Source organism: Pipistrellus kuhlii, unplaced genomic scaffold, assembly GCF_014108245.1.
Source record: "Pipistrellus kuhlii isolate mPipKuh1 unplaced genomic scaffold, mPipKuh1.p scaffold_m20_p_2, whole genome shotgun sequence".
Taxonomy (NCBI): Eukaryota; Metazoa; Chordata; class Mammalia; order Chiroptera; family Vespertilionidae; genus Pipistrellus; species Pipistrellus kuhlii.
This window is the reverse complement of record NW_023425515.1, coordinates 172,271,621-172,284,230: the sequence shown is the minus strand read 5'-3', so window position 1 is coordinate 172,284,230 and position 12,610 is coordinate 172,271,621. Positions and strand designations below refer to the sequence as shown.

General features: G+C 51.4%; 2 long non-coding RNA genes across 2 annotated transcripts; both read right to left on the bottom strand.

The window, feature by feature from the left end:
- Positions 1 to 401: 401 nt before the first annotated feature.
- LOC118723302 lies at positions 402 to 3,184 on the bottom strand. Its single transcript, XR_004989213.2, has 3 exons — positions 2,424 to 3,184; positions 1,031 to 1,060; positions 402 to 730 (listed from the first exon to the last, which is right to left on the bottom strand). It is a non-coding gene; the product is annotated as an uncharacterized LOC118723302 (long non-coding RNA).
- Positions 3,185 to 8,045: 4,861 nt separating this feature from the next.
- LOC118723303 lies at positions 8,046 to 8,435 on the bottom strand. The gene is made up of 2 exons (XR_004989215.1): positions 8,375 to 8,435; positions 8,046 to 8,161 (listed from the first exon to the last, which is right to left on the bottom strand). It is a non-coding gene; the product is annotated as an uncharacterized LOC118723303 (long non-coding RNA).
- Positions 8,436 to 12,610: the final 4,175 nt, after the last annotated feature.

Here is a 12,610-nt window from a genome sequence, read left to right as displayed (position 1 = left end):
CTGGAACTTTCTGTGGAAGATAGGGTTCTGGAGCTTCATGTGGAGGGATGGGAGGGCTCTGGAACTTTCTGTGGAGGGATGAGAGGGTTTTGGAGTTTCCTGTGGAGGGCAGGAGGATTCTGGAACTTCTTGTGTAAGACAGGAGGATTCTGGAACTTCCTGTGGAAGACAGGATTCTGGAACTTCTGTGGAGGGATGAGAGGGTTCTGGAGCTTCCTGTGGAGGGATGGGAGGGTCTGGAGCTTCCTGTGGAGGGATGGGAGGGTTCTGGAGCTTCCTGTGGAGGGATGGGAGGACTTGGAGCTTCCTGTGGAGGGATGGGAGGATTTGGAGCTTTCTGTGGAGGGATGGGAGGATTTGGAGCTTCCTGTGGAGGGATGGGAGGGTCTGGAGCTTCCTGGGGAGGGATGGGAGGGTCTGGAGCTTCCTGTGGAGGGATGGGAGGGTTCTGGAGCTTCCTGTGGAGGGATGGGAGGGTTCTGGAGCTTTCTGTGGAGGGATGGGAGGGTCTGGAGCTTTCTGTGGAGGGATGGGAAGATTTGGAGCTTCCTGTGGAGGGATGGGAGGATTTGGAGCTTCCTGTGGAGGGCAGGAGGGTTCTGGAGCTTTCTGTGGAGGGATGGGAGGATTTGGAGCTTTCTGTGGAGGGATGGGAGGATTTGGAGCTTCCTGTGGAGGGCAGGAGGGTTCTGGAGCTTTCTGTGGAGGGATGGGAGGGTTCTGGAGCTTCCTGTGGAGGGATGGGAGGGTCTGGAGCTTTCTGTGGAGGGATGGGAGGGTCTGGAGCTTTCTGTGGAGGGATGGGAGGGTCTGGAGCTTTCTGTGGAGGGATGGGAGGATTTGGAGCTTCCTGTGGAGGGATGGGAGGATTTGGAGCTTCCTGTGGAGGGATGGGAGGATTTGGAGCTTCCTGTGGAGGGATGGGAGGATTTGGAGCTTCCTGTGGAGGGATGGGAGGATTTGGAGCTTTCTGTGGAGGGATGGGAGGATTTGGAGTTTTCTGTGGAGGGATGGGAGGGTCTGGAGCTACCTGTGGAGGGCAGGAGGGTTCTGGAGCTTTCTGTGGAGGGATGGGAGGGTTCTGGAGCTTCCTGTGGAGGGATGGGAGGATTTGGAGCTTCCTGTGGAGGGATGGGAGGGTCTGGAGCTTTCTGTGGAGGGATGGGAGGATTTGGAGCTTCCTGTGGAGGGATGGGAGGGTCTGGAGCTTCCTGTGGAGGGATGGGAGGATTTGGAGCTTCCTGTGGAGGGATGGGAGGGTTCTGGAGCTTTCTGTGGAGGGATGGGAGGATTTGGAGCTTCCTGTGGAGGGCAGGAGGATTCTGGAGGTTCATGTTCAGGTCTCAACTCAGTGCTGATCTCAGCCTCCATTCCAATGTCAACCTGCAGCCTCAGACCTAACTTATACTCCAACTGCAGCCTTAATCCCTTCATCCATCTCCAATGCGGCCCAACCTTAAAACCCTAAATGCTTTAGCTCTAACCTCAACCTGAATTCCAACCCAACATAGGCTCAGTCTCAATCTTAGTCCCACCCCTACTTCAGCCTCAACATCAGCTTCAGTCTGAGCCCCAATTTGGACACAGACACAACTCTAACCAGAGCCTCAAAACCATACCATTAGCACCAACCCAGCCTACGTCTAATCCCAGCACAGGTTTAACCATAGTCTCATCCCCAATTTCAGCCTAGTGCCCACTCCAACCTCAACCTCCATAGCACTTTGGAAAGCACCGGCTCCTCCGCAGGTGTTGGCTGCCCTGCAAGCCTGCACCCCCTCTCCCCACCTGCCTTACAGAGGCAGGAGCTCTGTGGGCTCCTGTAGGAACTCAGAATAATTTCTCAAACCGAAATCCTGGTTTCAGTTTACAAACCACATCCACATCCACATCCACTGCCCACCAGACCCTCTAGCATTTCTGTCAGTCGTGCAGGAGGAAATGGAGGTTACTTATTGCTTTAGCTGGTTTGTGGCAAAGGGGGTGCTATAACCTAGCTCTTCTGACTCAGTTCCAAGCTGTCCCTGGTTCTGCCCAACCTGTGACCTGTGAGGGAGATGCGAGGGCTCTTGATTCTGGTGTGTGCGTGTGCGTGTGCGTGTGCGTGTGCGTGTGCGTGTGCATGTGCGTGCGTGCGTGCATGTGTGTATGTGTGAGTGTGTGTGTATGAACAGTAGGGGCCCCCTCCTCCCACCCTCAGCATCCTGGGTGATCTCCATGAAGGGGTATGATAGAAGCAATCTCAATGTTTCCCACCTGAGTTCAGAAGAACCAGCGAGGGAGAGACGGTGAGAGTGAGAGATGTTGAGGATGTCTAAGAGAGTGTGGGTGGGATGGAGGAGTTAGGGAGTAGGGTCTCTGCAGGAAACAGAACTCACCTCACATAGTTTACCTGCAGGGACTGAAATGGATCTGTTACTTACAAGACATGGGTGGAGTGTAGCAAGCAATAAGAGAGGCTGGCAATCTTGGGAAGTCCTTACCACCTCTAGGGCTGATGGGCGATGGGAGGAGGGGGTGTTATTGCAGGCCAGTGAGGGCTGGTTGGGGAGGACGGAATGCCGGTGCAGGATGAGTCATGGAGAAACACAGCCCCGGCGGAAAATGTTGCCTAGGAGAGAGGGCGTGGAGAAGGAATCCCTGACCTCCCACCCCGCCTCCCTCCCTGTAATCTCCGCCAGGGCCTCCCGCCAGCTGAACTCGGCCCGTTCAGGCTGTGGGGTCCTCTGGGGTCAGCCTCCCAGGGCACCCAGCAGGGCTGAGAAGGGTGGGCACTGAATCTGGAGCAGGGGATCAAGCAGAGAATAAAAAGCAGAGGGAGAAAAGAGACGGAGGAGCAGGTGGCCACGGAGAGGCAGACAGGGAGGACTGTGAGAGGTGGAGCGTGTGAGAGAGGCAGTGAGAAAGGGCTCAGCCTGTCTGTCTGGGCAGGTCTGCTGGACCCAGATCCGGCTCCTCGGCGTCTCCTCAAATAAACTTCTGGGAAGTGAATGCCTGAAGCTGGCAGAATGCAGGGAAGTCAGCAAATATGTGCGCAGTGAATTCCGAGCCTCTGGAGCAGCAGAGCCTTGGGGGTCTGCCTCTCCCCACCGGTCCCCTGTCTGAGTGCTCTGACCCCAGGGAATGGCCGCGGCCATGGGCATATACAAACAAGGGCAGACTCTCCCCGCCTCAGGCCTGACGTCCGGGACAACACAAGGAACTTCGAGGAGCGAAGCTCATCTCCGAGGCAGACACAAGTCTTCACACGCACGACAGGATGGCACCCTCCCAAGTCCTCCGGGAGGCACGCTGGGCGGGGACCCGTGCTCCACTTTATAGGTGAGGAAACTGAGACTGATAGGGAAGGACTTTCCCAAGGCTGGGTTCTCAGTCAATCTAGACTGAGCTTGAACTCTGACCCCACAAGGAGCCCCGGCCCGGCCCCAGGCTGCCCCTGAGTGGCCTCAGACGGAGCCCTATACCTGGGCCAGGAGGTTGGAGGGGCCCAGCCTAAGCTTTTTTTTTTTTTTTGCACACTTATTCTGTTGTGGACAGACTCCTAGAGTGCCCTTGAGCTTGGAAATTTTCCCTAAGGAAACTTTTCTAGGGGAACATTTATGAAACGGCTTCTTCATGAAACATGTATTCTGTGCTGGGCACCGTGCTGAGCCCTTTGCGCAAATTCTCTCATTTGATCCCTTCAACAACTTGTAAGTTTGGGACTGGCATCGTACTCACCTTCTAAATGAAGAAATGGGTCTGAGAGGTGAGACAGGTATCACAGTATCCCACAGCCAGGACGTGGTAGAGCCAGAACTTAAACCTCTGGCTTGGTAGCTTTCAGGATTATGCTACCCTGCCTGACAGAGCACAGAAGCTGTGGTTCTTCCCTCTTCTTTTAAAAACAAACACTCTACACATCCTAACTGGGAGGGGCCACAGGTCGGCTTGGTGGGCTCGGCTCCCAGATCTTCTGCCCTGGCCTGGGGCATACCTGGCAAATCCCAGCTGTGGCCTGTGACAGAGGAGACGAGAGAGTGGCTCTCCCAACCCCCAGGGAAAGGAGAGGGCTCCAGAGGACCCGTGGGTCACGGAGGGAACATTCCCAGTCTTTCACAGGACAAAATGCCTGTAGTCACTCACACCTGGGCACAGTCTACCAGGTATGGGCATGTGTATTAGTCAGGGTTCTCCAGAAAAGTAAAACAATGGGATATATATAGATACGTGGAGACAAGTTTATTGTGAGGGATTGGCTCGTGTGATTATGGAGGCTGAGAAGTCCCATGATCTACTGTCTGCAAGCAGTGGATTTGTGGTGTAAGCAAGTCACAGTCCCAAGTTTGGAGCCTGTGGTGTAAGTCCTGGTCCCAGTTCGGAGGGCTGAGAACCAGGGAGCCTGTGGTGCATCTCCCAGTGCAAGTCTGCAGGAACAGTGGTGTCTGAGGTAGGAGAAGATGGATGCCTGGGCTCAAGCCGGGAGCAAATTCACCCCTCCTCTGCCTTTTCCTTTTATTCAGGCCCTCAGTGGATTGGGTGATGCCCACCTGCATTGGTGCGGGTGAGCCTTTTTATCCTGTCTGCCAATTCAAATGCTAATCTCTCTGGAAATGCCCTTGGAGACATACCTAGAAATAATGTGCCGAAGCTGGTTTGGCTCAGTGGTAGAGCGTCGGTCTGCGGACTGAGAGGTCCCGGGTTCGATTCTGGTCAGGGGCATGTACGTTGGTTGTGAGCACATTCCCGGTGGGGGTGTGCAGGAGGCAGCTGGTCGATGTTTCTCTCTCTCATCGACGTTTCTAGCTCTCTATCTCCCTCTCCCTTCCTCTCTGTAAAAAAATCAATAAAATATATATTAAAAAATAATGTTTTATCTGCTATCTAGGCATCCCTAGCCCAGTCAAGTTGACACCTAAAAGTACCCAGCACAGCACGCTACACACTGTGAGAGGCATAGGTCTGCCTGCCAGGAGAAGGTGCTGGGTGCTTGAGGAGTCTTCTCTCCCCTCCCAGTGCCGTGCATGGTGCTAGGCATGTGAATGACTGACTAAAGTCATTAAAAACCAACACTCTACACATCCTAACTGGGAGGGGCCATAGGTTGGCTTGGTGGGCTCGGCTCCCAGATCTTCTGCCCTGGCCTGTGGGGAAAAGGCATAGGCAAAGGGCACCTTCCGGGAATGTTGACTAGGGCTGAACCCACATCTCCTATAGCACCTCTCCCTCGCAGCAGCCCCTTCCTGGTTTTCCTGTACATCAGTATCTCTCTTCTTGTGACCCTCCCCCCCAGGGGTCCCCAGGAAGGAAAAGGGGACCCAGAATCCTCACCTTTGCATCTGTAGGACAGCCTAAGGTGGGGAGATGCTGAGCACAGAAACCTGGCATCTTTGTGGTTCTGGGCAAGTCCCAGGCCCTCTCTGGGCCCGTTTCCTCTTGTGCAAAGGGATGCAGGGGGCCTCCGTGGTCCCTAGGATCCCTTCACACGGATTTTCCCACTGGCCCTCTAGCTGTGAGCCATGCAGCATCTTCTCCTCTTGCTCTTGCCCTCCCATCTCCAACCTCTGTGCAGAGACTCTGGCCATGGTGCTGAAGGTGTCCATGGCCTCTGCTAGTATAGGGGCTTGGAGCCCTGGAGGTGAGCAACAAACCCATTTCAGGATTTGCAATGGCAGAGGAAAACTACCCTGATTGAACATGTACCATGTACCAAGTTCTCTGCTGTCCCCTTTACATGCATTGTCACAGTGACTGATCCCAGAGGAAGAGATTATTATGGGGAAACTGAGTTTTAGGAGCTGTGGGTTCCACATCTTCCAGGAAGTAGAAAGTTTCTCTTCTGACTTTGGGTTTCAAGTAGCCCTGTTGCCAGAGATGGTCCTGGGACAATTAAGGGCAGCTGAGAAAACAGTGACATGCAGAAATGGTTGATAAAACTGTGAAGGAACGTCTGTTGGCATTGGTTCTGAGCCTGCGGCCAGAGATGAATGATTGAAACACCAGGCTTGTTAAAACGAGAGCACGTTTGATTTCTCTCCCCTGCACTGCATGCGATTTCGCTGGAGGGAAGTTAGCAATCAGCTAATTGACATTGAATTAACCATGAAACAGCCCGTGCCTTCTCTCTGAAGCGCTCTCCAGCAAGACTTTATCAAGGCTTTGAATTATTGATTATTACTTATAGCTCTGATGGGGTGATTTCCTTTTTATTTGTTTTCATGTTGGGTGTCCTTCATAAGTGTCCCTGAGAGTGGGAGGCACCCAGACGGCAGAGTTTCTTACCACACGAGCAGTGCTGGGAGGAGCCTGAGTCCAGAGAAAACAGGTCTGAACAGTCCATCCTGCCCCTGTACTTGTTAAACTGTGGAGCTTTAGTGTTTTGTTTCTGCTGCTGTTCCTGTAGCAAAGCCTAGCCTACCCTGACTATTGTGGGTCTTGAGGGTTGAGGTCCTTCCTGGTACCAAGTTTAGAGTCTGAATGAGCTGTGTTCCCTACCCCTGGCATTTGAACTCTGCCTTGTAAGGACTACTATTAGATGCCTGTTTCAACGCCTTCAGATACCTGAAATCTTCCACAACATCTAAGCCAGTGGCTTTCTGGATTCTGTGTGCATATTCTTTCTACAGGAAATCCAGTCTGTCCTGAGGCAGTCTTTTAAAAAGTGCTCAGCTCTGACTTTTACCCTTGGACGTGCCTGTGGCCTTGTCCACTGTCCAGGCTCTGCCCCACGGAGTCCCACAGAGCAGTTTTATTCTTCTTGTCCCACAACAGCCCTTCCAGAGTCTGTAATTAGATATATGATGCCGCTTCTCTTCTAAATCAAACATCTTTCCAACTCCTCCTTATAAGACTGGATTTTAAGTTCCTTCTTCAACTCGGTCTCCTCTTTCATTGGGGGAGGGGGGGTGACCAATATAGTTGGGAGTATTTGAAAATACAACACTTAGAGCACTTCAGACATGGCTCACAAATGGTAGAACTGAACAGAAACATCACCTTCTTCAGGTCGGATATCAGACTTTTAATGATGTAGCTTGACTGGGATGAATAGCTTCATTTGATGGCAGACACATTTCCTCATACTTCCCAGCAGCCTTATGGGGCTATGTGCTAGATCCAGCCAGGGGTCTGTGTGCTGGAGTTCTATGTGACACTCTGGAGTGAGACATGTAAGAGCTGGTGAGTGTCATTCCAGCTCCTTTTTTTCTTGCTATGGTAACCTGGAAGCGATGCATTGCTGTAAGACACAAGCAACCTTGGACCTGAGTCACCAATGGAAAGAAAGCTGTCCCGAAGGGTTGCTGGATTTGTGCAGAAGTAAACTTCTCCCTACCCTGGCTGAAGAGAAGTTAAGTGAATTACCCAAGTTTCCACACTGGGGAAGTGGCCATGCAGGAGCCTGAGTCTTGGTCATCTGAGGTCAGAGCCAAGGAATAATAAAAACTGAGGATAACTTCCATGAACCGAGTGGTTAGCACATGCCAGGCACTGTGCTAATATGTATGTAATCTCAGTCTGCAAAATTGTCCCCATGAGGCAAGTTCCATAATGAACTGGATGTTTTTTACGTATGAGGTTGAGGGTAAGTATAAGTAGATAACTTACTCAAGATCACACAGCGAGGACACTGCAGTGTGGGCACCTGAGCCCAGGCTGCAGACCACCCTGGCACTTAGCCATGTAATCACCTCTGTATCTGGGGAGATATAGGTATGATATATCCTGCCACTATAATGTGATGCTTGGATCAAAAGCTGTTTACAAAATACATACTGGAAACAAAAGGACTCAGGAAGTTTTATTTATTTATTTATTTACTTATTTTTTAAAATAAATCATTATTGTTCAGATTATTACAGTTGTTCCTTTTTTTCCTCCCATAGATCCCCTCCACCCGGTTCCCACCTCACCCTCTGTCCTTATCCCCCTCCCCCACTGTCCTCATCTATAGGTCTACAATTTTTGTCCAGTCTCTTCTCGCACCCTCATACCCCCTCTACCCCCTGAGAATTGTCAGTCCACACCCTTTCTATGCCCCTGATTCTATTATATTCACCAGTTAATTCTGTTCATCAGATTTTTTATTCATTTGATTTTTAGATTTACCTGTTGATGATATGTATCTGTTGTTCATAATTATTATCTTTACCTTTTTCTTCTTCTTCCTCTTCTTAAAGAATACCTTTCTGCATGTTTAAAAAATGTATTTTATTGATTTTTTACAGAGAGGAAGAGAGAGGGATAGAGAGTTAGAAACACGATCAGCTGCCTCCTGCACACCCCCAACTGGGGATGTGCCTACAACCAAGGCACATACTCTTGACCAGAATCGAACCTGGGACCCTTCAGTCCGCAGGCCGACGCTCCATCCATTGAGCCAAACAGGTTTCGGCACCTTTCAGCATTTTATATAATACTGGTTTGGCAATGATGAACTCCTTTAGCTTTTTCTTCTCTGTGAAACTCTTTATCTGACCTTCAATTCTGAATGATAGCTTTGCTGGGTAGAGTAATCTTGGTTATAGGTTCTTGCTCTTCATCACTTTGAATATTTCTTGTCATTCCCGTCTGTTCTGCATAATTTCTGTTGAAAAATCAGCTGACAATCGTATGGGTCCTCCCTTGTAAGTAACTAACTTTTTCTCTTGCTGCTTTTAATATTCACTCTTTGTCTTTTGCCCTCGGCATTTTAATTATAATATGTCTTGGTGTGGTCCTCTTTGGGTTCTGTGTGCTTCCTGGACTTGTAAGTTTGTTTCTTTCACCAGGTGGGGGAAGTTTTCTGTAATTATTTCTTCAAATAGGTTTTCAATATCTTGCTATCTCTCTACTTCTGGGACCCCCATAATTTGGATGTTGGTACACTTAAAGTTGTCCCAGAGGCTCCTTATGCTATCTTCATATTTTTGGATTCTTTTTCTTGCTTTTCTGGTTGGGTGTTTTTTTTGCTTCTTTGTATTTCAAATCTTTGACTTGATTCTGTGATCCTCTAGTCTGCTGTTGGATTTCTGTATATTATTTTTTATTTCAGTAAGTGTATGCTTAATTTCTAGTTGATCCTTTTTCATATCCCCAAGGATCTCACTAAATTTGTTGGCCTTTTCTAGAAAATTCTTGAAAAACCTTATAACCATGATTTTGAACTCTATATCTAGTCATTTGTTTATCTCAATTCTGTAATTTGTAACCTGTTTCTTTGTCTCCACATTTTGGCTGCTTCCCTGAGTTGATAGAGTGGCTTTGTGTCCTATAGGGCAAAGTGGCTCAATCTCCCCAGTTACCTGAGGTGGATATTCTTGATGCACCCCCTTGTGGGCTGTGTACACAGTTGTAGTTAAGCCTTGATTGTTGTTGGTAGAACTGGGAGGAATTGACCTCTGGCCAATTGACTGTGAGGATCAGCTGTGTCTACACTGGGAGAACTTCTGTGCTGGAGACACCCTTATGAGACAAGACTTGCAAAAGCCTCAGCTTGGATAGGGCGGAGTCTCAGGATGAAGCAGACAGCAATGGTTTCCCATCAGCCCTGCCCTAAGAGATCCCTCGGTTTCAGTGTCTCGTGGTAATCACTGCAAGCACCTCTGAGAGAAAGCTGCCCTTGAATTTGCCTGTTGCCAGACAGTCCAGTTTCTACCAAATAAGTCTAGGTCCCCAGAGTCTCACCCAGAACTGGAGTTCATAGCAGTCAGGAGCTTTTGTCTCCCTCCTGATTGAGAAAGCCAGCCATGTACTCAGTAGCCAGCCCTCTCTGCGTGCACGCCTCTGTACCTCTGCCTTCTGCAGCTCCTCTGAGTCTTAGTGTGCTTTTCTCTTTTCTTCTAGTTGTAGAATTTCTACTCAGCCAGCCTTTGTGTGGTTCTGAATGATGTCCATTTTGTCTTTTAGTTGTAGTTTTGAAGTTGTTGTGCAAGGCAGCAATTTAGGTGTTTACCTATGCCTCCATCTTGGTTTCCCCAGGATCCAGGAAGTTTTAAAGGAAGGACTCCATAAAGATATATTAGGCAAAGGCTAGTGCAAAATAGGCAGGCATTGAGTCGCTGGCCCTCCAATGGCTCCTTGTGATTTGAGCAGGTCACAACCAGTTTGATTCAGCTTCATCCAGTCTTGGCCAGCTCCACACATCTGAGCTGGTCCTGACAGGCCTGGCTTGATTTGAGCTGGCTTGAATCAGTGAGATCTAGTGGCAGACATCTGGAATCGGCCTGAACTGGATTGACTTAGTTTAAGCCCATTGGTCTCTTCAGCTTGAAGTCCCGTCCAGCCTTAGAGTTTTGACTTCCTGTGGCCATTATTCTCTTGGGCTCTTTGATTGGATGGTTTTGGTTGGGATATTAGTGAGCAAAAAAGTGTAAGTTAATGATTAACCTTCCAGGGGCTGGCTCTTGGACCCTTGGATGCCTGCAGCTGGAAGACCTCTCGGCTGCTGGGTTCTGGCTTGGCCAACTCTTCAGATTCTCTTCCCACTCCATCTCTGTGGAATCCCTTTCCTGCATGCTCTCCTCACCCTTTTCTGTCCTAGACTTTTCTTTCGATTTTTCTGAAGGTGCAAACCCAGGGGCTCCAAATGTCCTTGAGTGTAGGGGCTTGTCTGGGATGGCAGGGCTCACGTGTGGATGAATTACAGGCTCACCCTATCCTGGGTGACTGGAGCGTGCTGCTCACTTCCTGCTCAGACCCTGAAACAGATGTGACTTGCACCACTACACTGGCAATTCAATTAAACATTGATGTGCGTGGGGGCTGGGGAGGAAGGTGGGCAGAAAGGACAGGTGCTGCTGGCTAATGGGATGCCACCTCGCATCATCATCCTATAGGAATCATGCCCCTTCAGGAAGCGAGAACTAAACAGGCCTGGGGACCGGACCTCCATGCGGCCGGATCCCTGCCTTGGGCTTGCTGCTCTGCTCCTAGCTAGGCTGGGAGATGATAGAGCCTTGGGACTGGTCAGACCCAAGAGGCAGAAATCTAGCACCAACTGTCTCTTGGGCTGACGGTCCCTGGCACAGGCGCCTCCCCTTCCCTGTGAGTGCTGTGCCTCAGGCTGTGAGCATGTTGGTGAGAAAACAGGGAAGGCCACCTCCTTGGAATGAGGAGGAACTTGGCGAACACACTTCCTCATGGTCCCGTGGAGACTTGCAGCAGGCCAGCCCCGCTCCTCCTGCAGCCATAGGATCCATTCTGTGCACAGAAATGGAGCAGGGTAGAGAGAAGGAGGGTCTTTGCCTCCCGGCCAGGGCTGCTCTGCCGTGCTTTGCACCAGCCCACACCAGCATGGGGTCAGGCTCTGCTCCTGAGCACAGTCCTCCAGTTCTCTCCCCACAGCTCTGCCCTGCCACTCCACCTGCCATGAGCAGGTCAGGCCGGGGCTCTCTAGACCCCAGAGCACACTTCCTATCCTTTCTGTGGGTTCGGGTTCTCCAGGTCATGTGAAGAGAGATGGGGCCGCAGAGAAGGGGGTGATGGGTTATGCATGTTAATCAATGGGGGAGGCTCTGAATGAACTATGTCAGGGGTCCACTCTGTCCTGAAGTCAAAGACTGACCTCAGGTGCTCAGGGGACCAACTGCGCCTGGAAACAACTGTGCCCACTGACTGCCGACCATGCCTCGGACCCCGTGTGCCCAGGAACCAGCTGTCCTGGGAGTGACTGTGCCCAGGGGCTGATGATGCCCAGGAACACTGTCCTCAGAAACCCTTTGTGTCTGGCCTGGGGCTCATCTGAACCCCAGGATGGACTTTGCTTACTTTGACCACCCAAGGGCTCACTGGCCCCCGGGGCATGCACCCCAGGGATCGATTATGCCAGACAACGTCTATGCTCAGAGGCGGACTGTACGTAGCTGGACTGTGCTCAGAGACTGTTTTGGGGAGCAGCTGTGTTCAGAGACTGGCATTGCTAGTGACCAGTGATGTCCAAGGACAGCTGTACCTGGCCAACCAGCTGAGCCCAGGGACTGCCCTGCCCGGGGCTGGACGAGGCCCAAGGATGAACTGTATCTGGAGATCTAAGACCCACTGTGCCCAGGGACCAGCCCTGCCCAGGGACTCGGGGGTGGGGGGGGGAGGCAGAGACTCTTCTGCAGGAAGGAGAGTCATGCCTGGCATAGTGCTGCCCAGCTGCATGGTGCCACGCCTGTGAGAGGGTCTCTGGCAGCAGCTCTTCCTCTGGGACAGTGGCAGGGGACCCCCTGCTCTCAACGCAGGCGACCTCAGGCCCCCCATTTTGGAGCCCGGTGGCCCAAAGGAGAGGACACAGAGTTACTGAGCTCCTAGTGTGTGTCCGCGCCGGCTTGGCCCTTCCTCCTCATTATGTCCTTTCATCCCGGGAACAAGCCCATGGACGGAGGTTCTCAGAGGTGGACATTCTTTCCTGGTCTTTCTGAGTCTGGAGCTCGCAGTCATGCTGTGTTCTGCCCGTATACCGTGAACTTCCCACCATCCACACTGCCTTCCCTGAGGAGAGGGAGACATGGGGGCCTCTCCCCATCTTACAGAACAGGACACCGAGGAAGGAGCAGACCCAGACTCGAGCCTGCAGTTGGCAAGTTCCACCTGCTCGTGCCAGGGGCCCTGACTCCTCAGGCAGGAGGAGGGCACTTGGCAGGCCCGGGAGGAAGGGCTTCCTGCGGGC